The sequence below is a fragment of the Balaenoptera ricei genome, chromosome 2 (assembly GCF_028023285.1).
Source record: "Balaenoptera ricei isolate mBalRic1 chromosome 2, mBalRic1.hap2, whole genome shotgun sequence".
Lineage (NCBI taxonomy): Eukaryota > Metazoa > Chordata > Mammalia > Artiodactyla > Balaenopteridae > Balaenoptera > Balaenoptera ricei.
This window is the reverse complement of record NC_082640.1, coordinates 80,587,745-80,615,567: the sequence shown is the minus strand read 5'-3', so window position 1 is coordinate 80,615,567 and position 27,823 is coordinate 80,587,745. Positions and strand designations below refer to the sequence as shown.

Below are 27,823 nucleotides of genomic sequence, written 5' to 3'. Positions count from 1 at the left end.
ACTCTGATCCATACTAAAAAATTCATACTTGTTCAAAAGGATCTCAATGATTCATTCTGGTTCAGAGTGAAAGAGTTAAGTTCAAAGACATTCTACCTACAAAACCATTTCTGATTGATCTAAAGCCACTTTGGCTAAAACCACATGTATCGAAGGAAAATCATTTAGGTCTGGTTTTAAGAGCTCAAATTGCTTCACACTGGTTTTAGCTAGCTCAAATAAGCTCTGACCTGGACAAGCAGGTTCTGACTGGCTCACCTAAGGTTTGATTGGTTCAGAGCATATTTTACTGAATCAAGCTAGTGCTGACCAATTAAATCTATCTCCAACTGGGTCATAGTTGCTCTAATTTTATCAGACTGCTTGTAACTAGTTCAAGGTAAAAACTGGCTCAAAACAGTCCAAGCTGACTGATCAGATGTTCAAACAGTTCAAGACTAAAAATGTAAAATGATACTCAGAAGCACCAAAAGCAATGGTTTGGTGCTTTAAACTTACACCAAATCAACAAACTTAAAATTTTACTTAGAAGTATCCCAACTGTAGACAATCTGTGCTCAAATATTTATCTCCACCACAGTATAGTCTCTTTCTACACTTGAACAGCTTGTACGTGTTGGAGTACAGTAAACAGGTTGGGAGAAGGGATACTGGCAGAGGAGAATACGATAAACAACAGGGAAAGGTATGATGAGTGACACAGCCTTCCTTGGTTGAGAACTCACCTCCTGCCTTATCTCAAGGACCTGGCAGCAAAACACGGATCTGTGATCCAACAATAAAATAGAGATTTCAGCTGGGGGGAACCTTTAGCAAATTGGGATGCTATTTAGAGTTTGCCCTAAGTTGGTCACAATGACCAGGCTGGTCTGGGTTAACAGAGACCAGAATTCTAAAGAGTAAGGAAGCTGCTAGGAAATAAAAGTATTCAGGGAACAGGCAGATCTTCAAATTGTTGACAGAGATTTTTCAGGGTATTGGTGGTGACAGGTTCCTTATCTGAGCTTACAGTCAGTTAGTCAAAGCCTACAGTTAATGGAATCATTCCATCTTTCAGGAGAAAATAATTCTAGTCCATAGCAGACTACAATCCCAAACCCATCCTGCAGTCCTATATGTGGTTGTCTCACCACCGCTTACCACCACGAGGTAAAGACAACTAAATGTTAAGTTTCAGCTTCTGGTAGGTCTTCACGTAGAACCATCTTCATATTATTAAAAATTATTTTGGGTACTTCCCTGGCGGTCCAGTGGTTGAGACTTCGTCTTCCAATGCAGGGCGTGAGGGTTTGATCCCTGGTCAGAGAACTTAGATCCCACATGCCTCAGGGCCAAAAGACCAAAACATAAAACAGAAGCAATATTGTAAAAAATTCAATAAAGACTTTAAAAATGATCCACATTAAAAAGAAGAAAATCAGGGCTTCCCTGGTGGCACAGTGGTTAAGAATCCGCCTGCCAATGCAGGGGACACGGGTTCGAGCCCTGGCCCTGGAAGATCCCACATGCTGCGGAGCAACTAAGCCTGTGCACCACAACTACTGAGCCTCTGCTCTAGAGCCCACAAGCCACAACTACTGAAGCCCGCATGCCTAGAGCCTGTGCTCTTCAACAAGAGAAGCCACCGCAATGAGAAGCCTGCGCACCGCAACAAAGAGTAGCCCCCGTTCACCGCAACCAGAGAAAGCCCGCGCACAGCAACGAAGACCCAACGCAGCCAAAAATAAAAATAAAAAATAAATAAATTTATTTTTTAAAAAAAGAAAAAAAAAATTTTTTAAAGAGTATAAACATTTTTTTAAAAATTTTTAATTAAAAATAATAAAAATTATTTTTGCTTTTTATTTTTGTTACTCAAGTCCTGAGTGGTGTTTCTGGAACCTGTTCTTCAGAAAAAAAAAATACTCCACTCCCCAATTATGGAAATAACAAATTATTTTTATGTTGGCATTTTAGAGCAGACAGGGAAACAGTAAAAATACACAATGCAGAATTTGGGGCACCCAAACAACATTTTGTGCACACAATTTCCAGCAAGCACTTCAGCCTACTGATGCTTGGGAAGCTAGTTCATCAAGGCCTCCCAATTGCACTGCTCTTGCTAAAAATAAGTAAGATGCCCACATGTCAGGCACTTTACATGCATTAGTGTAACAGCCCTCATCACAGCCCTAAAGGCAGGTGATACATACATCACACACACTTCCTCCCTCGGAAGAATCTCGGTGCCAGTCTATCATGAATGCCACAATGAAAGGATGAGGAAGTGGGTCTTGGGCAGTCTCTCCACATATTAACATGGGCTCAATTCCAATGAATTGTTGAGAGACATAAAAAAAGTGGAAGTTAAGAGCAAGGACTCTAGAGTTGAATCACCTGGCTATGAATCCAGTCATGTCACTTTAGAAAATTTAATGTCTTTTGCCTCGGGATCCCCATCTTAACAATGGGAATGATAACCTATTTTATTAATACTATCATGTATCTGCTTTCTTAACTTCTTTAAAAGTGGGGTGCATCTTATATTTCACAGTCTTACAACCCATGACATCTTGCAATTGTTATTAAATAAGGTGGCACTGGAAATACAGTTGTGTGAAACCTTTCATTAGCAACTTCTAAGCAAAATCAAGAATGCAGCATCAACACATTTTAGATGCGATGGCGCACAACAGTAAACCTATCTCAGAGGGCTGTTGTGAGGATTGAGTATACATATAAAGTTTAGTTTAGAACAGTGCCTGGCACGCAGTAAGTCCTGTAATAAGTATTAACTGCATTTAGCATCGTCAAGCAGTCTAGCTCCGAAGGGTCAATACGAAGGCAATATTCTTTCTTAGAGATGAAGAAAGAACTGAATCCCTAATCGAAAAATAAGATTAAAAAAAAAAAAGACTCTACGGAGATGTAATGGCCTATATGGGAAAAGAATCTTAAAAAAAAAAGAGTAGATATATGTATATGTATAACTGATTCACTTTGCTATACACCTGAAACTAATACGACATTGTAAATCAACTGTATTCCAATAAAAATGTAAAAAATAAAATAAAATAAAATGAATTTTATCAAAAAAAAGAATCTATGGAGAGCACTTGAACCTCAGGTCACTTCTTTAAACACTGTACCTCCTGGAGGAAGTAGCATCTAAATACCTCAAGGAAATGTCTTCTAAAAAGTCAAGAATGCCCTCAATTTGAAACAGGCAAAAGATTTTCTTATTCATCTCACATCTATCTCTCCTCCTTACACAAATATTTTTTCAAAGTGATCTACACCCTCACTCTCAACAGATTAACAACAGAAAGCAAGGAACACCTACTTCCTCAACATGTACCATGTGGTGATAATTGCCTGGTGAGAGAAAGTCAATGATCTTCTTCCTTATTTAAAAAATAAAATATATTTTAATTGCTTTTCAGGAAATAAGATAGAAGAAATTGATTTCAGTTAAGTGCAAAGGGGAAAGCTCTCTCTCTCTCTCTCTCTCTCTCTCTCTCTCTCTCTCTCACACACACACACACACACACATACTATAGCCCAAATTCTCCATGAAACTTCCTATTAAATTCAGTCGTAGATTCCAGCCTTACGATCCCCAATCACTAGGCAGAATCATTCAAAATCTACTCCAGATAAGCCAGTTTTTAAAAGCCCAATTTTCCCTCTATCAACCACATTTAATACAGAGAGTAAAAAACCAGGGAGGGATAATATTACCTGAACAACTACTATGTGTCACGAATGGTAGTAGACATGGATCTATTTTATCATCCTTAAGCGGAACTTAATGTCTGGGTAAGACATAAAGAGAACGTTGTTTTCTTACTGTGGTGGCCAGTAGGCTTGGGTTCAAATTCTGGACTCTTCTTGGTGTGACTTGGTCCAAGTTCTTCAAACTAAGTCTCCTCTCTTTCAACTACAAAGTGGAGATAACATTACTAACCTCACTGGGTTACTTTAAGGATGAAGTGACACAATCCACAGAAAGTTTTAGCGCATTGCTTGGTTTGTGTTAAGTGTTCAATAACTGAAACTTCTTTTTAGCAATACTATTACTAACGTATAGCCTCATCAAGTTCTTATTAGGCAAGGCATGTAATTTTATAACCTATTCTTAATGTAACCAGTACCTGAACCTTTAGAAAAAATAGAGAAAGAGGGCTTCCCTGGTGGCGCAGTGGTTGAGAATCTGCCTGCCAATGCAGGGGACACGGGTTCGAGCCCTGGTCTGGGAAGATCCCACATGCCACGGAGCAACTGGGCCCGTGAGCCACAACTACTGAGCCTGCGCGTCTGGAGCCTGTGCTCTGCAACAGGAGAGACCGGCGCACCGTGATGAAGAGTGGCCCCCGCTTGCCGCAACTAGAGAAAGCCCTCACACAGAAACGAAGACCCAACACAGCCAAAAATAAATAAATAAATAAATAAATAATAAAAATAAAGGAATTCCTTAAAAAAAAAAAAAAAATAGAGAAAGAAAGTCAATTTAGGTGCAATCATTTATGAGGTCTCTATCACAAAAGCTACCGTGGCATTCCAATCTAACAATGAGTTTTAACTGGGTGATTTTTGGCAATTTCAGAGCCAGAGTGTTCATCATAAAAGCATTTTATAATGGGGAATTCCCTGGTGGCCCAGTGATTAAGTCTCCTCGTGCTTCCATTGCAGGGGGCCTGGGTTCCATCCCTGGTCGGGGAACTAAGATCTCACAAGCCGCGAGGAAAAACCAAAAAAAAAAAAAAAAAAAAAAGCAGCATTTTATAATGTACCAAGATATGAGTAGGGGCAACTTGTGTTTACAGGATGAGCCCTGGCTACAACTGTCTTAGATCACTGCAATTGCTATACCCTGAAGTGAAATACATTCACTTTCACTGCAAAGGCAAGATGTGTACTGCCCAAGAGTGGGGCTCCCCATTTCCACAAAAGGAGATAGCCTCTGCCCTCTATGCATGAGACCTTCCTCTTCTCAATTTCTGATCTAGTGTGATAGGTTTCTGCCCTCCTGAATAGGTTGACATAGAATAGATGAAATTATAAACAAAGAGCTTATCTTGTTTGTGCAAAGATCTTAGGTAGAGAGAAGTAAGTAGAAATGTAATGGCTTTGAAGAATAGACAGAAATTGGAATCTGTTTCATAGTAATATAATAGATCCACCCTTAACACTGAGAAGAGAGGTACATAGCTAAAAATTGACAATCTAAATTTACATACAATTTGGCTTAATATTTATAAATGTGCCTGTTACACAGGAATATTCCATTTTCCCCAATTACACAAAGTGAAAAGACTAAATTATAGTATTCGATGATATTCCAACATAGCAAGTTATTCAGAGAAAAAATAAAATCATCTACAAACACTGTTGAATTAAATATACATTCCCAAATACTGCCAGGACATCCAAATATATCATTTGTAAAAGCATCCTTCGGCCATTTGCAATTCCTTATGAGTATTAAAGAGAAAGACGAGAATAAAGAAAAAATAAGCAGTCTCAATCCAGGAGTTGACCTACTATTTCTGAAATGTTAGCATCACCTCAGTAGGTGACTAACATAAGCCAGCAGTCAAATAATACAAGCAACTACACATTAAGAAAGAAGGGGGCACTGGAATGATTCTTTTTTTTTTTTTTTTTTTTAATTATTTATTTATTTATTTATGGCTGTGTTGGGTCTTCATTTCTGTGCGAGGGCTTTCTCTACTTGTGGCAAGTGGGGGCCACTCTTCATCGCGGTGCGCGGGCCTCTCACTATCGCAGCCTCTCTTGTTGCGGACGGAGCACAGGCTCCAGACGCGCAGGCTCAGCAACTGTGGCTCACGGGCCTAGTCGCTCCGTGGCATGTGGGATATTCCCAGACCAGGGCTCGAACCCGTGTCCCCTGCATTGGCAGGCAGATTCTCAACCACTGCGCCACCAGGGAAGCCCCTGGAATGATTCTTGAAAGTAGAAATTGTTCTTCTAGAAGACCACTGTCAATGACTCAAATGAGATACTGGCTTTTTTGTTTTTTTAAGATATGGAGATCATCGATTCATTTATTCAAAAGACATTATTTGCTGCCCACGCCTCTTTTACAATCAGAATATAACTGTTTACAGAAATTTATGGAAAGTAAATACTGGGTGTTATTTACTTACAGTTTGTGACAAGTACATCTTATTTTATAGACACACGGTAATAGGAATAAAGGCGTACTACAGAATCTGTCCTTTGTAAAATATAGACAATACAGTGGCAATAGGAGTGGCTGTTTGGTTTGCTGAGTAATATCTCAAATAAGGTGAAAGTAGCCCCATAATGGCCACAACCACATGTCCCTGCAATGGAATGTCCCACCCATGGCTAAATGTGTTTCCTAATGACACCGTGAAGCAGGAAACTCTTGGAGAATTCTTGGAATTCTCCAAGAATTCCACAGAAGTGCAAAACCTGTAAAGTCTACTCCCACTCAGTGGTTGCTTTTTGTGAGCACATAGAAAACAGTAAGACATAGGTGTTGGAGTCAGGGTCTCCTCAATTCAAACAGGGGACCACCACCTACCAGTGTAAAGTGAGTAGCAAAATGCATGATGGAGATCAATATATCGTAGCTGTTCTTATGACTACGAGAGATTAAGGTTTGAACACTGACCTTATGGCATCAAGACTGGTGCTTTTTCCACTATTCCTTAAGAGGGACACTGAACCTAATAAATCTCCTAAAGAATGGAGTAAAACTGTTTTCCGAAAATGGAAAAGGAGGAGTGACCTAAGCTACCTGGAAGGTAGCTGCAAGACCAACTGATTCATAGAGGGAATTCTGCTGTTAAGTTCTGAAGAGGTAGAAGTGAAGAGCCTTTGGCTGTGTCAGAGTGATGCCAAACTCCTGGGCCCAAGACTCAAAGGTGGAAATATTAGGAGTGACTGTGCTGCTACCGCGGCCAGGACTGGAAGGATTACAAATCAAGTAGCACTCAAAGGACTTGAAATTGAAAAGTGCACTTCCATGAATTGGGAGATTGTGATTGACATGTATACACTGATGTGTATAAAATGGATGACTAATAAGAACCTGCTGTATAAAAAAATAAAGTAAAATTCAATAAAAGGAAAAAAAAAAAGTGCATTTCCAAGGTTGCAAAACACAGAACACCTTTCCATTTATGACCTAGAAATGGAGTCAGGGATTCTTGCCAAGCCTGGTCCTCCCGGAATATGCGAGGGTTGTAAGACCTCCGACCAACACAACCTAGCTGCCCTCTTGCATCTCACCTGCCTCAAAGTTTTTCATGTGCTGCAACACAGGAAAGATGTTGATTTGTCAGAGGAAATGCATCAAGAAGAGAATCACTTCACTTTGTGATGGAGCAATGATGCTTCTTTCATTCCAAGAAAAATTTTAGGATGGAAAAACAATTGTGAATTAAAAGAATCAAGACCTGTTGAGGATGACTGTCCAAGTAATAAAAACAATTAGATTAATATCCCTGAGTTGGCAGTAGCTGGGGAGGAGAGGGATTCCTTTATCATTGCCTTTTTTAAAAACTAGAATGAGTGCTCTATATTTATTCACCCCGTAGAGACACTGTGTCCAGAATATACCACCACCCTGCCCTTCCAGACCCAATCATTTGCATACCAGGATATTATTTTCACTGTTGTTTTGTAAGGGTGACTTCTACAGTGTACTGTAACCATTTCCCTGACTTCTTAAACAAAGGGCATAGACCATACCTCAACTTTTCTGTGATGAGATACTGTAACTGTATACTTGCAGAAACTGTAAATGGTGAGGGCTCCTATCCCACACAACCCTACTCTGAAGGCTAAGATGAAGCATCAGTTTGGCACACAGATACTTACAAAGGCCACTAAGATGCACCAGACAGGGCTTCACCTCTCCCTCGTCCTGCCTACACCACAGCCTCACCCGCGCTGACCACACCAGGGCACAGCTGTTCTCCACCCCCAGGGACATGCTTCTCAGGTGCAGTCTGGCTTATGAAAGCACACAGGATTCCATCTCTTCACAGCTAGTTTTCTTTCTTTTTTTTTTTTTTTTTAATAAATTTATTTATTTGTTTGTTTTTATTTTTGGCTGTGTCGGGTCTTTGTTGCTGCACACGGGCTTTCTCTAGTTGCGGCAAGTGGGGGCTACTCTTCGTTGCGGTGCACGGGCTTCTCATTGTGGTGGCTTCTCTTGTTGTGGAGCACAGGCTCTAGGCACGCGGGCTTCAGTAGCTGTGGCACGAAGGCTCTACAGCACAAGCTCAGTAGTTGTGGCGCACAGGCTTAGTTGCTCCACGGTACGTGGGATCTTCCCGGACCAGGGCTCGAACCCTTGTCCCTTCCATTGGCAGGCAGATTCTTAACCACTGCACCACCAGGGAAGCCCCATGCACAGCTGGTTTTCTTTCCCATAGTCTCCTATCCACCCTACAGCACCCCCATGTTGGGTTCTAATAGTCCCACTTCTATCCATTACCCTGAGCCTCTCTACTCTTCCTTGTCCCTCATCTCCACGTACTCTTCCCAAACTCCAGTTTGTGTGTGCAAAAACTGACCTCACACCAACAACACCAGTCCATGAATACTGGTGCTTTCCTTGTAACAGTGAGCTGCTATATCAATTTCAAGGTACTGGACTCTCCTCCATAAGCTCATTTGCTACTCTGTCTTCAGGGACTTCTGCTTTTCCAATAAGGAAAATTTTCCCCCAGCTAAGTCTGGGAACAGAGCCATTTCAGAAACCCAAGTGCTTCTCCACTGTGCCAGTTTGGGGCTTACCATATACTGATGAAAAGGCAGCATACTGACACAAGTTAATCATGAGTTTAAAAAACTAGTGTCTGAGGACTTCCCTGGTGGCGCAGTGGTTAGGAATCCACCTGCCAATGCAGGGGACACGGGTTTGAGCCCTGGTCTGGGAAGATCCCACATGCTGCGGAGCAACTAAGCCTGTGCACCACAACTACTGAGCCTGTGCTCTAGAGCCCACAAGCCACAACTACTGAAGCCCGCATGCCTAGAGCCTGTGCTCTTCAACAAGAGAAGCCACCGCAATGAGAAGCATGCGCACCGCAACGAAGAGTAGCCCCCGCTTGCTGCAACTAGAGAAAGCCCGTGTGCAGCAATGAAGACCCAACGCAGACAAAAATAAATAAAAAACAAATAAATTTATTTAAAAAAACTAGTGTCTGTAAATATTCTACCATGTGTTAACTTAGTTCTTTTAAAAACAGTAAAATAGGCTCAGAAAAATCAAACTGTTTCCTGATGTTTTAGCACCACAAAACAACAGTACTAGGATTCTTAGCCTCTCTCGTTTGGTGTCAATAAGCTCTAAACAGCCAGCTATAGGTCTTCCTGGCCCTCGATCAGGTCCACTCTCTCCATTTAATATACTTACAATACATGTTTAACTGCTCCCTAAATATCATATTCTTTAATAGCTGAATCAAAAGGAAAGAAGAGAAACTCACCTGTGGTGCAGGTCCAATCTGATATACTTCCTATTGATTCTTGCCCCGTTCCACCTATGCAGTAGGCAGTCTTAGCAGGGACTGTTTGCATTTCTATCAACAGCTGTTTATAGACTAGGGCGTGCCTTGGGTTTACTTATGCAAAAGAGGACTGAGGTACTTGCAGCCATCCAGCCTATTTCTAAATCAGCCTGTCAGATCACAGTTGGCTTTTTTGCGATTGTTGTTGTTTTTTCTAATTTTATTACCTTTGAATCAGTAAATGCTGCCTAATATCAAATTTGGGGGGATTTGTTAAGTTTTACGAATGTCCCCTGGTTGCGTAAAAAGGATCTGTATTCCCTGTTTGTTGTATGCAGAATTACGTATGTACTAGTTCAAGCTAGTTAGTTGTATTTTTCAATCTGATATATCCTTGTTTATGTTTTCCTACTTCACCTGTTAGGTTCCGAGAAGAATACTGGATCGTATTTATTTTTAGAAAATAAGCACAAGACAATGTCTTAAATGAGATGAATATAACACATCATAAAAGAATAAGGCACTGCAGTTCTTATTAGAGAGGCCTCAAGTCTGTGGAACTCTGGGACCCATTGAGGTTCTTTAGGAGTCTATAAACTTTTATTCAAATGTCCTTTTTCTCTTTATTGTTATTTTTTTTAACTGGAATAAAAACTTACAGTCAAATGAGTTATATACCACATTTAGAGACCTCCAAATTGTTCACTTACTGCCTGGCTAAGTTATTTGCTTCTGCCTTTAGTGCATACATATTATTTGGAATTCTTATAAAGGTGTCATTAATTGAGAAGTCTATAATTTGCACTAGGCTTTTGTCATTCTCTTTCCTTTTTAAAAAAAATTTGGAGTGGATTCACATGTCCACTCTTGTGAGAATATTTAAGGAAGCATATGTGAGCCACACTCAGTAAATGACAGCAAGGCTCAGGCACATCTGTTCAGCACACGTTGGCTTTTCTCCAGTTAGGACAGTCAATTGAGCAATAAGGAATGAACACAGTATGCTGCATCCTAACATTTTATTATAGAGCACTGCAGAGATGATTTTATGTTTGGGGAGCTTCTTATCTGACTTAGAGCTACGCCAAGCTTGGGTTACTTCTTGTTCGTAGCAGATCAATGTTTTCACAGCCAGCTTAATACTCTTGCATAGCGTCTCAGAAAAGCTACATAATGTCACTGCAGCAAATCTTTCGCTCCCTCAGAAAGCTGCTCTGGTCCAGCTGGTTGCAAACTTTCTTTAGCAATATTCTTCAAATGAAATCTTACCTGGCACTTTAACATATAAAACAGGTGAAAGTAGAACCACTCTGGTAAAGGAAGTGAAGGTAAGATCCCACCTCCAAGGCCTGTGGACCCAACAAAGTCCTAACAAGTGCTCCATTGTACACATGTGGAAAATCAATGTGGAAAGCTCGACCTCAAATGGCTCTGAATCATCTCGTTTACCTTCAACTTTGTACCCAACACTTCCTGTCTGCCTGAACACCTCAAACTGACACCTCATTACAAGGTATGCTACACTTTTTTATTCAGCATCTCCTAAAAATGCCATCTCTCAAATCTTGTCCCCTTACCACAACCTTAGGACTCTTCTTATCTGGGACTGAAAATCTGGAATGTATTGGGTGACCCTGGTAAGAATTCCAAGAAGGGCTACCTGGAGCTTCACAGAATAAGTCTGCAGGAAAGGACAATGATCATTGGGTCAACCAAAGGGAAAGAAGAGCTCTGGATCTAAGGGTGAACAGTCCAGGGAAAAATCTAGACCAAACTGGCTAGAAGTGAAGCAAGGGGCAGCATCCCCCTTGGGGCAGAAAACCAGTGTCCTTGAAAAAGGGAACCACTAGGAGGATGTTTATAACCAGCTACACTGGTGATCTTTTCCCAAAGGGCATTATAAAACATAGCCATGTCAGTCTCAATGGACTCAACAACCTATGCTTGGGCGGAACCCTCAAAAGTCAAGATATGCTTTGAAGACCACAATGAAATGTTGATATAGCAAACTTAAAATAACTGAGAATATATTATTTTGTGCTACGTCAGAAGCCACTTTGTACTAAAGTACAGCACAGGATAACACAAAGCAGCGTAAATTTAAAAAAAATACTGATGGGAGAAAAACTTAAAATTCTCTCCACTAACTTGACTTTTTTCTATAAATTCAAAAGAAATTGCTAGTATTGTATTTTCTCCACAGAACCCCTTGTTCCAGCTAATGGCTATGCATGAGGAATGCTTCATATGAAAGGACTGCTACTGGGACTTCCCTGGTGGCACAGTGGTTAAGAATCCGCCTGCCAATGCAGGGGACACCGGTTCGAGCCCTGGTCCAGGAAGGTCCCATGTGCCGCAGAGCAACTAAGCCCTTGCACCACAACTACTGAGCCTGCGCTCTAGAGCCCGCAAGCCACAACTACTGAGCCCGCGTGCTGCAACTACTGAAGCCCACGCGCCTAGAGCCTGTGCTCCACGACAGTAGAAGCCACCGCAATGAGAAACCTGCGCATCACAATGAAGAGTAGCCCCCGCTCACCGCAACTGGAGAAAGCCCACACACAGCAACAAAGACCCAACGCAGCCAATAAATAAATAAATAAATTTAATTAAAAAAAAAAAAAGGACTGCTACTTAGAACCATTAGAAAGTTCCAGGGAAGGAGGAAAGGGCATGGGGAAGATGGGAGCAGAGCAATCCCTAGTGTTCCCTACCAGAGCAGGCAACCTCATATGAAGATGGCATAGAACCAACTTCAGGCCAGAAGGGGGAGATACAAATGGAGGTCCCAGACAGGTGGACAAAGTCACATCAAAGTCAAACACCAAAAAAGTAAGGAGCAGATCAAAAAGGGGAGAGATGGTTTGTGGATTTGAGGAATTCAGGAGGACAGCTAGCCATACAGACTGGGAAGACCACTTGCTCATCAGAGCCAGTAGGAACAACACCTAGAAAAGACCCAGGTAGTTGTTACTTTATCAAAAGCCAGAGAGATTCTTCCCTTCTAAGTCAGGGCAATTTATTCCATCTACTTGCTCTCCCCTGCTTAACCCATCCAATTTCAAAGGCTCCCTAATCAACCCAAACAGGTTCGTTCACTAAGTGTCCTCCTGCTGCCCTGGGCAAATGGAAAAGTCAAGCATCCAGGTTAGAACTTGGTTCCCAAAGCCATACCTGTCTTTGTCATCAGCCAAGCCTGGGATAAGGACACCTATGGGAACCAAGCTCCTATTTTCTTTTTTTTTTGGATGGGTAAGAAGTGGATTTATTTAGAGAGAAGCACACTCCACAGACAGAGTGTGGGTGGACCATCTCAGAAGGGGAGAAAGGCCCAAGCTCCTATTTTCTGAATGCACCTATGAGAAAGCTATTTGAAGGCAGAAGGCAGGGGACTAAGAATATAGGGACCAAAGTCAGTAAGCAAGATGGCCGCTCAGAAAGAATCTACAGGGCCTTGTTAAAAAAGAGTGAATAAAGAAACCTCGACATAGATTTGCTAACATAAAATAAAGATTCTGTGTTAGCAAGGAAACTATGAGTCTGCAAGAGAACAAGCTTCTATTAGCAAACTGGACATTTACCACATACATTCTAGTGCAAGAGGTTTTACATTTTGTTAAGATGCAAAATGTTTATTAACTCAGGAGATGCAGTGTGATTTTCCAAACCAAAATCTGGGGCATGAGCTCTGTCAGTGGATTTTCATGACCGTTTTGGGAAAAAGGCAGAATCGGAAATCTAGTTTAGTTATCAAAGTACTGGAATTTCTAAAGCACCTCACTAATTTATAGGGCAAATACACATAGAAAAAAGTGAAATGAAGCAGTATCAGAAAAGCCATGGAGCTGGCTATCACAGCACACCTCTGGGCACAGAGGACACGTGCAATCATTTGAGTTCCCTTCACTTCTGACCATCAGGGCTCAGGACTGAGACCCTACTGATCGCCGTAGTAGAGAAAGGGGAAGGGAAGTTGTTTCAATGGCAACATCCTCACCTACTTACGTTCCTTTTCTCACAGTCTCAGTAATTAACAGTATGATCATGAACTAAGCCAAAAGTTTCTCTACCCATTCCACTCTCACCCTGGAAACCAGTCCTCCTAGGCCACATCATGTTCTGGATATTCCTTTAACCAATGTTTTCTCAATATGTATGAGTGCTTTATCTTCGTTAACTTGGACGGGTATTACACTACTTCTGAGTACTCCTCTCCCATTCCGCAGCTCCCCAGTAAACTTGCGTATTGCCTGGACTGTTCTTCTTGTGTGTTGCTTCCCCTCCAACACCTCACCGCTGGACTTAAAACAGGCCAGCTGCCACTCAACTGCTAATCGTGTCTACCATCTGGCTTTCTCTGACAGCCTTTTCCTTCCTCTGTTTCCCTCTGTTCCCTGCTGATTTCATTCAGGAATGACTCATAAAGTGTCTTGGAGCTCCACTGATAGCTGCTCTTTTTTTTTTTTTTAATAAGTTTATTTATTTATTTATTTTTGGCTGTGTTGGGTCTTCGTTGCTGCGCGCAGGCTTTCTCTAGTTGTGGCAAGCAGGGGCTACTCTTCATTGCAGTGCATGGGTTCCTCATTGCAGTGTCCTCTCTTTGTTGCAGAGCATGGGCGATAGGCACATGGGCTTCAGTAGTTGTGGCACGAGGGCTCAGTAGTTGTGGCTCACGGGCTCCAGAGCGCAGGCTCAGTAGTTGTGGCGCACGGGCTTAGTTGCTCTGTGGCATGTGGGATCTTCCCGGACCAGGGTTCGAACCTGTGTCCCCTGCATTGGCAGGCAGATTCTTAGCCACTGAGCCACCAAGGAAGTCCCTAGCTGCTCTTTTTTGGTAAATTAATTTATACTGGCATTCAACTCAACAGTATTTGATAAGCAGTTTCTATGTGCCCAGTACTGTGTTGGTAACTACAAATGGCACAAAAGAAATATGCGAACCCTCAAGAACTTGGTAATTGGAATGAGCAAATAAAATGAACTCACTTCCAACAAAGGACAAATAAGACAAGATAATCAGGAAGCAAAATGTCACCCAGCCCAGGATATCAAAAGTGAAATGGGCTTGAAGTCAGAACACCTGGATTCTGCGACTTACTTCCTAGCTGTGTGATCTCGGGTAAGTCATGTAACCTCTCCCAGCCTGTTTCCTCAATATGGGAGTATTTATCTAGCAAGATCACTGGGAGGATTAAAGACCCCAAGAGGTCAGAAACAGGGCACAATCTGACCAAGGCTTCAAACAGAAACCAGGGCCTTAGCTGAACACCTTCAAAGCCGGAAAGGATTTAGCTCAGTGGTGAGGAGTAGGAAAGATGGCATGTTTGGTGCAAGAGCATGTTTTGACTGCAATTTAACAAGTATTGAGAAGCCCTGTTAACTACTTCAAAGGCTACGAATGTAAATACGATATAGTTCTTTCCCTCAAAATTTACAGTCAGAGAAACATAAGACAAATCCACAAATAACTATAAAACTGGCTATAAATTCAAAGGAATGCTTATGAGGCAATGTGGCAAGCTGAAGAGGGCTGGACAACGAACCTGTCAGTGTGCTGGGTACTCGTTTCAGCTCTGCTACCATCTGTGTGTGATCCAGCATGGCTCACCACCCACCTCCGGGCCTTGTTTCCTCAAATATGAAATAAGAGGGCTGAACTCAATGGTCTCTTCCCTACACAAACATTCTACATTTGAAGAGTTTAGCCACGAGAAGTTTAAATGGGGTCATGGTGGCAGCTGTCCCTCGTGTCACCTCTCACTCCTTAAAGACGAGAGCCTAGACATGAGCATGAGATGGAAAAGATCCAAGAGACATCTGCATTGATTGTGTGGATTCTTGATGGTAAATAAAATGGTTATAGTATTAAAAAAATAATAATAATAAAATGCAGTGTCTCACTGGGTAGAGGAGGAAGCAGCAAAGAGAAAGTACTACAAAGGATGAAACTGGGTGACCAAGAGAGCAAAATGGGGCTGCTGACGGAAACAGGATATTTGAAGCGGGGGAAGGGAGAAAGCTGAAGCGGGCAGAAGGTTCTTGTGGGTGGCCATCAGATTTTTGGAGGGAAAAGATGATGAGATTGGATTGGGAGAGACTGAGAGGGGTCAACAAAGCCACATGACAGAGGAGTGCTTGAAAACCATCCCCTTTCACTATGGTCCCACATTTATCCCTGTCCTTGGGACAGAGGCAGAGGGGCTAACAGTGAAAGGTCCAAAAAGAAGGCCATGACTGTACAAACCACAGAAGAGGGAACACACAAAACCAAGGATCACAGCAGGGTGTTCTCACTCAAACTAAATTACATGGGACATGATGGGCAGTCCCTGCTGTTCTGATGAAACTTCATTTGCAGACATCACGCCTCTAGTATCTGACAGTAAGTAAAAAGGAAATGTCAAGGAGGACAGCTGGCTATCTCTTTGCCTCTAGACTGTTCTCTCCTTTGGGGAGCCTTTATTAGGGCACCAATTCAGGTTCAAAACATCATCCTATATCCCACTCATCTGACTACATGTTAATAAAAATACATACTGGCCAGGAGTATATCATTTTCCTTCAGCCTCATTCTCTGCCTCTCTCACTCGGCTTGAAATAATTACCACTTTTACCGCTGATATTAAGAAATGACAAGCCCAAACTCTTTTCTAATTACTTAATGCCTGTGGGTTTTCAGAAGAGAATTAGCCAACTAGACCATGTCCCCCATGTTTTTGTTCTCATTTAAAACAACACTTCTATAAATATGCACGTGCACCGTCTCCTGATGCATGCCAGCAAGAGCTTCTCCAGCAAATTGCTTGGCAACCTTTTTCATGCTATTTGTTTGACAAACTGGGTCAAATGCTCATAATCGAAGGCCACAGATCTGGGCATTCCAGCAATGCCAGGCCCTGCCCAACAGCCCTAAGAAGGGTTTACTGTCTCAACACATCTGAACCAATTCAGAACATACCAGGGGAGAAGGGTAGATACCAAAGAGTGACATTCCTGGGGCATAGGTATGTGAGTGTTCAATAATATTCAGAACAAGACAATGCCAAATTGTTGTCCAGCATAATTGTTGTACTCTCCCAACTTCACATCTTCACCAACATTTTATTGTCGGACTTCTCAAAATGGTAACACACTGTAATCTAAATCAGCATTTCTTTGATTGCTAATGTGGTTGAGCCATTCAATTTCTTTTTTTTTTTTTTTTTTTTTAACTTGTTGGCCATTTGATTTCTTCTTGTGGAAGAGCATAGTCATGTCCTTTCCCTTTTTTTCTATTGGGTTGTCTTTTTCTTATGGACATGCAGGAGTTCTTCATATATTCTGGCTACTCGTCCTTTGTCAGTTACAGAGGTTGCAAATATCTTCTTCCTGTTTGTGGTTTGTCTCTTCACTTTTTTTTCTTTTTTTTTTTTTAATTGAAGTATAGTTGGATTTGCAATGTTGTGTTAATTTCTGCTGTACAGCAAAGTGACTCAGTTTATATATATATATATATATATATATATATATATATGTATATATATATATATTTAGAGAGAGAGAGAGAGAGAGCGCGCAAGAGATTCTTTTTTATATTCTTTTCCATTATGGTTTATCTCAGGATATTGAATATAGTTCCCTGTGCTACACAGTAGGACCTAGTTGTTTGTCTTTTCACTTTTTTAATGGCTCTATCTTCCAGTAGTCATATCTATCAATCTTTTATAGATAGTTCTTTTTATATCATGTAAAAGAAATCCTTCTTTACCTAAAATAATAAAGATATTCTTCTACATTATTTTCCAAAAGATTTTGCCTTTCACATTAAGTCTTCAATCCAGTGGGAATTTTTAAGGTGTATGTAGGAATCCAATTTCATTAGTTTCCCCAGAAGGACACCTAATTATCATAGTACCATTTATTGAGAAAAATTATCCTTTCCCTAGTGAGTCACCATATCTGGGCAGATCTGTTTCAGGGCTCTCTCTTCTGTTCCTTTGGTCATTTTCATTACCCCTGGGCCAATGTCATATGGTCTTAACTACTACTATGGCTTTATAATACAGCTTTATATTTATTGTTTATATCTGGGAGGACCAGGCCCCTCTACCTCACTGTGGACATCCTTGACCTTTCACACTTCCATCTAAGTTCCTCAAAAACCATAAGGAAATTTTGATTTGGAGTACATTAAATCTATAGATCAAATGGAGAAGATTGACATATTCATGATATTGAATCTATCCATGTAATGTATAATCTGTACCTTTATTTATGTCTTCTTTAATGCCTTTAAAAATGTTGTCAAAGTAAATTCTCTTCATAAAGACCTTGTACATTTTTAGATTTACTGGTACTTTATATTTTTGTGCCTATTATAAGTGACATCTTTTAAATATATATAATATATATGTAGTATATATATATATATATACACACACACACACACACACACATATATATATATATACGTTCTATATATTTCTTTTCTAATCTTTACACCTTTTATTTATATTCCTTGTCTTACTGTACTAGTTAGGACCTCCAAAAGTATTGAATAAAAATCTTGTCTTGATTCTAACATTTCACTGTGATGAATAACATTTGCTATAGGTTTTTGGTACACACTCTTATCAGGTTAAGGAAGTGCTCCATCTATTCCTAGTTTTCTAAGAATGAGTATTATGAATGCATATCAATTTTATCAAATTTCGTTCCTAAATCTATTGGGAAAATTATGTGATTTTTTTCTCCTTCTGTTAATTTACAAGCTTTTACAATTATTCTGCCTTTGATCTTTATTTTTCCTTTCTTCTAGTTTTTTCTCTAACTTTCCTGACTTCTCCTCTTTACCTATACTCTCTACCCAAGAATTCTCTTTCAAAGTCATTGTTTCTTCCATGTCCATCCCTGAGGAGAGGAGGTTATAGTTCTCAGAATCATTAATAAATATTTGAATGAATAAAAAAATGAAATACCTAATAAGTATCACATAATTGAGAGGATTTACTCGAAACCAATCTTCAAATGTAACACATCACATGTACATAGGTTGCTCTAGCTTGGGGCCAAAAGAAAAAGGTTACTCAAGATGCAGTCAGTTAGAGACAGAAGTAATTATCACAGAAAGTTTTCAACTGAAATAGTCTTTTACTCCCTAGAGAAATATCAGAAAATCATTAGTTGTCTTTTGAATTTTCTTTTCAGTACTATGTTGGACTTTAAGTACTGGGGTTCAAGCGCCCCCCCCCCATTATAACACCTAGCAATGAGGGTAACAGATTTCAAAAATGGTAAGCATCAAAAAAAAAAAAAAAAAAATGGTAAGCATCTTAAGAGAGATAAAAAGTGATGCTTATATTTGCAATTCAACACTATCAACCAAAGGGGCCAGCCCATGCCTCAAAACCTTGGTTCCAAACCTAAACCAGACCAGCCACAATGATCATCTAATTTGTACAATCTGAGGATAGAGGGGAAAATATAGTTATTTCCTTTTGCTTAAAGCAGGGTGAACAAATCTGATTTGTGGAATGCTGCATCAAGGGAGGTTATACCTCTAGAAAAGACTGGCCACGTTCTATGTTAATGAGGGGTTATTATATGTTTGTTTTGTTCATTCTTTTAATAGTTGAGTGCCCACCACAGGCAAGCACTGTGCAAGGTGATAGAAATGCAAATAAGACAGATACAGCACCTGCCGCCCCGCCCCAAATTTACCATCTAATGGAGAACATTGACCCCTGAAGCAAGACTCCAAGTGTGGTTAGTACCTATGGCTGGCATAATGGAAGGAGCACATGAGATTAACACCTAACCTAGATACAGGTGAGGTGGGTTCTGAGAGGAAGTGTATAAAGAGTTTGGTGTCTGGAGATGGAGAAGTTCTCTAAGTAATTTGCAGCCCTAAATAGTACATTAAAGCTGGGATTCCCTGGGGGGAAAGCACTCTACAGTACAACAGTGTAGAACAGGAGAGAATAGAAAAGCTGAAAGATCCAAAGACCCTCATCCATACTCTCCCCTCATCCCACCCCACTGCCCATACACACACACAACTGTGTGACTCACCCTGAAGGCTACAGTTTAAAAATAAAAAAATCAATGTATTCCCCAGATACTTGGAGAAAAGACTATGACAGTTAGTATGAAATAGGTTCCTCATCTTTCTTGCCTTACTATACCTCTCTTGTTATGCACTAGATCCTACACAATCTGCCATTTCCCTCTACTAGTCAAAAAATGTGCTTTTCATGTAGATGGCTAAAAAGCACATAAAAAGATGCTCAACATCACTAATTATCAGAGAAATGCAAATCAAAACTACAATGAGGTATCACTTCACAACAGTCAGAATGGCCATCATCAAAAAGTCTACAAACAGGGCTTCCCTGGTGGCACAGTGGTTGAGAATCTGCCTGCTAATGCAGGGGACACGGGTTCGAGCTCTGGTCTGGGAAGATCCCACATGCCGCGGAGCAACTAGGCCCGTGAGCCACAACTACTGAGCCTGCGCGTCTGGAGCCTGTGCTCCGCAACAAGAGAGGCCGCGATAGTGAGAGGCCCACGCACCGCAATGAAGAGTGGCCCCCGCTTGCCACAACTAGAGAAAGCCCTCGCACAGAAACGGAGACCCAACACAGCCATAAATAAATAAATAAATAAATAAATAAATAAAGTCTACAAACAATAAATGCTGGAGAGGGTGTGGAGAAAAAGGAACCCTCCTACACTGTTGGTGGGAATGTCAACTGGTACAACCACTACAGAGAACAGCATGGAGGTTCCTTAAAAAACTAAAAATAGAACTACCATATGATACAGTAATCCCACTCCCGGGCACACATCCAGAGAAAACCATAATTCAAAAAGATACATACACCCCAATGTTCATAGAAGCACTATTTACAATAGCCAGGATGTGGAAGCAACCTAAATATCCATCGACAGAGGAATGGATAAAGAAGATGTGGTACATATATACAATGGAATATTACTCAGCCATTAAAAAAGAACAAAATAATGCCATTTGCAGCAACATGGATGGACCTAGAGATATCACACTAAGAGGAGCAATTCAGACAAAGACAAATATATGATATCACTCATATGTGGAATCTAATTTTTAAAAATGATACAAATGAGCTTATTTACAAAACAGAAACAGACTTACAGATATCGAAAACAAACTTATGGTTAACAAAGGGGAAAGGTGGGGGATAAATCAGGAGCTTGGGATTAACATACACACACTACTATATATGAGATAGATAACCAACAAGGACCTACTGTATAGCACAGGGAACTCTACTCAATATTCTATGAAAACCTATATGAGAAAATAATCTGAAAAAGAATGAATATGTGTATAACTGAATCACTTTGCTGTACGCCTGAAACTAATACAACATTGTAAATCAACTATAATCCAATAAAAATTTTTTTTAAATGTGATCTTATCACTTTTTAAAAGGCCACATTTTGGACTTCCCTGGTGGCGCAGTGGATAAGACTCCACCTGCCAATGCAGGGGACACGGGTTCAAGCCCTGGTCCAGGAAGATCCCACATGCCACAAAGCAACTAAGCCCATGAGCCTAGAGCCTGTGCTCCTCAACAAGAGAAGCCACCGCAATGAGAAGCCCGTGCACTGCAACAAAGAGTAGCCCCTGCTTGTCACAACTAGAGAAAGCCCACGCAGCAACAAAGACCCAACACAGCCAAAAATAAATTTAAAAAATAAAAACTTTTTTAAAAAGGTGACATCTTCATTTTAAAATTAAAGAAGTTGAAGGTACATTTCTAAACTCTGGCTAATTATTTAGGATGCACTTTTGAAAAAACTTTGCCAAGTTTTTCTTTTTTCAATTGGCCTATACAATTATACTAAAGTCTGTATTTAACTCCATGAAATACACCTATTTTACCAAGGATGTTAGATGAGACATGACCTAGAAATGAAAAAGGGCAGTTAAATAGAAATCAGCAAGCAGCTCTCAAACTTCTAGAGTCTTTCATCCTAAGAAAAGTAAATTAAACACCACAAGAATATATAGAATTGTAATTCACACCTGATTCCAAGGAGCCCCAGGGCCATTGCCAGCAGTAAGTTTTCTAACACCATAAAATCAAAAACAAAAACAAAACAAAACAAAAAACAGACTATCTTCATTCTGTGATTTCTATAAACACTTAATCACTTTTAGTTTTTAAACACTTTTCAGAACTATAAAAACTAGACTAGATGGGAATCTATTTTTTTTAACACACCTTTAAGTGGCTTTAAAGGAAAAATTTGGGGGACTTCCCTGGTGGCAGAGTGGTTAAGAATCCGCCTGCCATAGCAGGGGACACAGGTTCGATCCCTGGTCCGGTAAGATCCCACATGCCGTGGAGCAACTAAGCCCATGCACCACAACTACTGAGCCTGCGCTCTAGAGCCCGCAAGCCATAACTACTGAGCCCACGTGCCACGACTACTGAAGCCCTTGCGCCTAGACCCCATGCTCTGCAACAAGAGAAGCCACCGCAATGAGAAGCCTGTGCACCACAACAAAGAGTAGCCCCCGCTCACCACAACTAGAGAAAGCCGGCGAGCAGCAATGAAGACCCAACGCAGCCGAAAATAAATAAACAAATAAATAAATTTATATAAATAAATAAACAAAGGAAAAACTTGGCTCAAGAGACAAATGCAGTGACTTTCCTGATGGTCCAGTGGTTAAGACTCCATGCTTCCACTGCAGCAGGCATGGGTTTGATCCCTGGTCAGGGAACTAAGATCCCGCATGCCGTGAGGCACGGCCAAAAAAAAAAAAAAGACAAATGAAAAATTGCAAAAATTATAAAGGATAGGATGATGTGGAGAATGGCTGTGACGGATACGGAAGTATTTCCCAAGAAATATACATACACCAAATGTCCTTAAATATAACCAAAACTAAATGCAAAATGATACATAAATATCAATCTAAAAGGTGTTAAGGGCTTCCCTGGTGGCGCAGTGGTTAAGAGTCTGCCTGCTAATTCAGGGGACACGGGTTCGAGCCCTGGTCTGGGAAGATCCCACATGCCGCGGAGCAACTGGGTCCGTGAGCCACAATTACTGAGCCTACGCGTCTGGAGCCTGTGCTCCGCAACGGGAGAGGCCGCGACAGTGAGAGGCCTGCGCACCGCGATGAAGAGGGGCCCCCTCTCGCCGCAACTGGAGAAAGCCCTCGCACAGAAACGAAGAGCCACCACAGCCTAAATAAATAAATAAATAAATAAATTTAAATTTCTAATAAATAAATAAATAAATAAAAGGTGTTAATAATTTTAAATAAAATTTGACAAGTGGACTGTCCTACACCAATGATCCAAAGATACACCAGCAAAGCCTGAAGACACTGAGGAGGGAGAGCCTGGTATGAATGACAGAAATTCAGGTCGTGGCTGATGAGCACATCAGTTCAAACATCATGCCTGTAATAAGTTAGCACTGAGAACAGGCCCTGTGCTCATCGCTATGTTAAGCACCTAGAACAAGGCTCTAGAAAAGCAACGGTCTAATAGAAGCGCTGTACGTGGAAAGGAACAATGAAAATGCAGTGGAACAAGAACGTTACAGAAATAGGCACACAATGCTGGGCAGCCAGGAGGCCTGGGGCAGAGAGGGCCAGAGGGGCGGGGAGCCCACTATGCCGCCTCACAGAGGGGCACCTGAGCCAAGGACTTACATCAGCACACAGAGACACAAGTGACAAATGTGAATGAACAAAAATTACACAGTTCACATATGATGTGGTAAAGGACTTCACTTCATATGTCAAATAAGCATTATCCTTTAAAGATAACGGAAACCATCAACCGAAATGATCACCGATGCCAATCCGAAAGGTGTAACCGAGTTTTGATGGAATTAGGTAAGGGCTGTCTGACATTCGAAGTACAAAACACAGGCCAGGCTTAGAGCCATGAGAAGGGAGCAGGTGCTGGGGTGACTGAATGGGAGGGTGGGAGTCGGGGAAAAGCATTTGCACTTGCAAAGGTCTAAGAGGGAAAAGGCTACGATGCACTTAGGGGACCTCAGCAGATGCATGCCGCTAAAGGGCTGCACGGGGATGCGACAAGAGGTGTCCCGACAGGCTGAAAAGATGGGAGAGAGTTGGGACCTGGGCCTGAAAGGACTCTTATGTGGCACTAGAAAGTCTTGTGTTATCCTCTGGGCAATGGAAAGCCACTACAGGCTTTTACGAAGAAGAGGAACACAAGGTCTGTGTCTTAGAAAGATCTTTCTGGCAGCCACATGGAGACTGGGAATACACAGAGGACCAGGAAGCTATGAGGAGAGACAGTGAGTGACATGTGTTGGTGACAGTGGGATGAAGAAGAAGGGATTAATTCAAGATAGATTTAGGAGGCAGAAAATCAGTATAATTTCTTAACTGACTGGTATAGGAGTTAAAGATAACCAAAAGTGAATGAAAGGTATTATCATTAACTAAGAGAGGAAAAGCTGGTTTGAGATGATTATAAGTAACACTCACTGACTACTAAGCCCTTTAAAATATTAACTCATTAGAGCTTCACAACCCTATGAATTCTCTAATTTACAGATGAGAAAACTCACGCATAGAAAGGCTAAGTAAGTTCTCCAAGGTCACACAGCCAATAAAAGGCAAAGCCAAGATTTGAACCCAGACACACTCTCAACTACTATGTTATCCTGTATGGGACAAGACCAATTAAATGTCCCTCATGTCTCAGGGACATTCAGGGAGCTGTGTTTAATTGGCATGTGGAAAATAGAACCAGGGCTCAAAAGAAAAACAAGGGTTAACACGACGGATTTTAAAGCCATCAACACAGTTGATTTACTGAGAAAATGGGAGAGATAAGATGGCCTTTTAGAGTGAAGAGCCAAAATGTAAGGCTCAGCAAGAGAGATCCAAGAAGGACCCTAGGAAGGAAATTTTTCAAACGACAGTCCATAGGCTGGGTCAGTCACTACCGCACAGAGGTGCCAGCTTAAAGCCGTCTGGACTTTCTCCTTCTTGTGAAAACAGAGGATCCATTCAATATTTGCTGAGTGATAAATCCAGCACTTACAATAAAGGACCCCTTTACAGACTACATCAGGGAGAAGAGAAGCCCAACAGAGGATGAAACGGGGAAAACAAGAAAACAAATAGACAAAAAAAAAAAAAAAATCAATGCTCTCAGCTCTTGGATGATTTGCATCAGTGTTTGAGCAAAGTGGCTCCTGCCTCCAGAGAAGCAGCAGCAATGCAAGCTCACCTCTCACGCAGCGCCCTCATCTCATCACCTCCCTACCCTCCAACCCCCACCGAATCCAGCCTCTGCTCTGCCGAGAGGGCAGGGCCCCAGCCACGCCACAGCAACCCCGGGAGAGCCGGAGAAGGCAGGAAGGCGTCCTCTTGCAAAGACAGCCCCAGAGAACGATGGCTTCTGCAAAAACCAGCTTTTGTTTTTAATGGGCCTGTTCCATGACTCATCAGCTATCACAGATGCTGCACCCTGGCTCAAGCTATAAATCAACCAAGTTCCTAGGGAGGAAGAAGGGAATAACAGCAAAAGAGAGAAGAGAAGCAGAGGGAAGTGGGGAGCATGTCCTCCGTGAGCACTCAGGTACTGAGGGACTGGAAAGGGCACATATGCTGAAACAGTGGCAGAGGCAGCCCTGGGCTCCCAGCACCTGCCAGACAGGCGCAGGTCCTGGTTGCCATGGCGCCATCCTGCTGGCCGGTAATGTTGCATCAGCCTTCTCTTTCTACCACAGTTCCTGTCTTGTGGGCGGCAGCAGCAGCAAGAAAGAAGAAAAAAATGTTGTTTGTACTCTAATGGCCGCTGGGTCACTGAACACTGTGCCTGGAAAGAATAAAGGGAAAGTGGAAAGAGACAGAGAAACTAACCAAGGTGGGAGCAAACTCCTTTGGGATGTATTAAATACAACCTGGACATTCTATGGATGAAATGCCCTCAGGAATAAACACTCCTCCCCAAAACTTTTTTTTTTTTTTTTTTAGTACTTACAAGAATCTCAACAGAGAATGTCGGCTTTTTATCAAGTCTCTTTCTCATGGGATTTTTTTTTTTTTTTTTTTGGCCACACCATGTAGCATGTGGGATCTTAGTTCCCCAACCGGGGATGGTCCCCTGCAGTGGAAGCGCAGAGCCCTAATCACTGGACCACCAGGGAAGTCCCCCTCTCATCTGATTTCTGATGAGACTTTGGGTTCACTCCTAGGTGAAAGCATGAACTGTGACCAAGAAAACAAAACGATGTACTGGAGTGGAAGTCAGGACACTGCCTTGGCTCTGACACTCATCAGCCAAATGACCTGAGCACTTTGAAGCCTCAGTTTCTTCATTTGTGAAATGAGGAGGTCAGACTAGATGAATGTTAAGGGTCCTTCTACTCTCCTCACCTATCCTGAGGGTGTTCCAGAGCAAGGGAGCCCTTCCAGGTGCCCTTGTGCCAAGATGCTGATTGTGTCTCCAGGGACACCCAACAGTGAAAGTGGCCACAACTCAATGAAAGAGATAAGTGAACGCACACTCACGAAGTTATATCCATACATATGATTAAACCAATGTTAGTGGGCAGAGACCATGTCTTATTTACCTTCACACACTCAACACCCAACACAGTCTAGGCACTTGGCTTAATAAATACTTATTGCATGCACGTGGAGGCAAAGTGTGGTGTAATGAAATCTTTCAAATTTATCTGTTATGAGTTGAACTGTGTTCCCCCAAAATTCATATGTTGAAGTCCTAACTCGTAGTACTTCATAACATGACCTGATTTGGAGAGAGGGTCCTTAGAGAGGGTATCAAATGAAAAAGAGGTCATTAGGGTGGGCCCTAATCCAGTGTGACTGGTGTCCCTATAAGAAGATTTCTGAACAAAGACACACAGAAAAGGAAGATGACAAGAAGAGACAGAGGGAGAAGACAGCCATATACAAGCCAAGGAGAGAGGCTGGGAACAGATCCTTCCTTCAGAGCCCCCAGAAGGAGCCACCCCTGGCAACACCTTGATCTCAGACTTCTAGCCTCCAGGACTGAGACAAGAAATTTCTGTTATTTAAGCTACACAGTCTGTGACACTTTGTTATGGCAGTCCCAGCAAACTGGTACATATCTAAAAGTAGGGAGAATTGTATAATAAGATACCCCATCACACTCATCACCCAGATCTTTCATTCCTGCATACTATCACTAAGCATCTCTAGAGTAGATGGACCTTTCCTCACAATGCTGTTTCCAAACATCACAAAATTAATAATTTGAAGGCAAATTTAACTGACAGAAGAAATACACCTTATACTAAAACACATGCTTATATAATCCTCCACTAGAGCTATTAACAATATTGAAAACAAAATCCCAATAAGCTTGAATTTTTGTGGATAAAATGCTCAGAGGATGAGCAAGACTCTTAGAGCAATTCGATTCCATAATCGGCTCTCTTATTCAACATATTATCTGAGAATAAAAGCCTCTGTTACTTTGTTAAAGTACAGAAAAGAAAGGAAGAATGCAGTCAGTACTCATACTCACTCTCTGGTAATTGAAAATGCACTTTTCAAACTAAACCCAAGAAATTTAGCAGATGTCTTGAAGTCTTTGTTTAAAAAAAATTTAACATGTGCAGTGGTATTTTATGTTAACTTGCACATGTTTTAAGTACTTGAAAATTGGCATGGCAGAACTCTACCTCCCTCCCCACCACCAAAAAAAGCAAAACCATACCTTGACAAAGTATAAATCGCTGGTTAATTTTCCTAAAACTTTAGAGACTGGCGTTCCCAATACTTCAACAATTAGACAACTTGGAATCACATGTCCTCTTCTAAAAAGTTACTTTTTGTCTAATACAAAGATGTGAAAGTCAGAATCGCCTACTTGTAAAAGTTTTTCAAAAGAGCCTTTTGAAAAGCAATTTGCTCCATCAACTTTCCAAATCAGGCATCTCTGTAAAAACCCACAATCGAGCTAATTAGTCTCAGCTGTTCGTCATATGGCCTGCAAACCAGTCAAGTGACTTTGCCCCTTTCAAGTTTTTACTAAAACCCAATCTCCTGGTCTCTCAGACAGAAGGTGGCTGTATTCACCGCCTTCCAATGTTAGAAGACTCATACTTCAACTTTTCCTTTTTCCCCCCCATCAAAAAATTAGATGTTTCTTGAAAAAACATCTTTAAAAGTATTGTGTTCTCAAGGCCCTGAAGGTTTATATTAATACTGTTTCTTTACAAATACAAGGCCTGATCCAAACAAACACCACGGGAGATCAGTGTTAAGTGGCAGAAGTGATGGGACTGCCCACACCTCTCACTCTGGC

The 27,823-nt window shown here is 41.3% G+C and overlaps 1 protein-coding gene across 3 annotated transcripts in view; it reads right to left on the bottom strand.

Annotated features, from left to right (window-relative positions):
• The window catches only part of RAB27A (RAB27A, member RAS oncogene family), a 72,040-nt gene that overhangs the window by 28,888 nt on the left and 15,329 nt on the right, over positions 1-27,823 (bottom strand). Inside the window, exon 2 of one of the 3 annotated variants that reach the window (XM_059913257.1) lies at positions 3,830-3,919. The exons of the other annotated variants lie outside the window; for them this stretch is intronic. The gene's annotated coding sequence lies outside the window, so the exon portion shown is untranslated. The remainder of the gene's footprint in view (positions 1-3,829; positions 3,920-27,823) is intronic. 3 annotated transcript variants of the gene reach the window in all.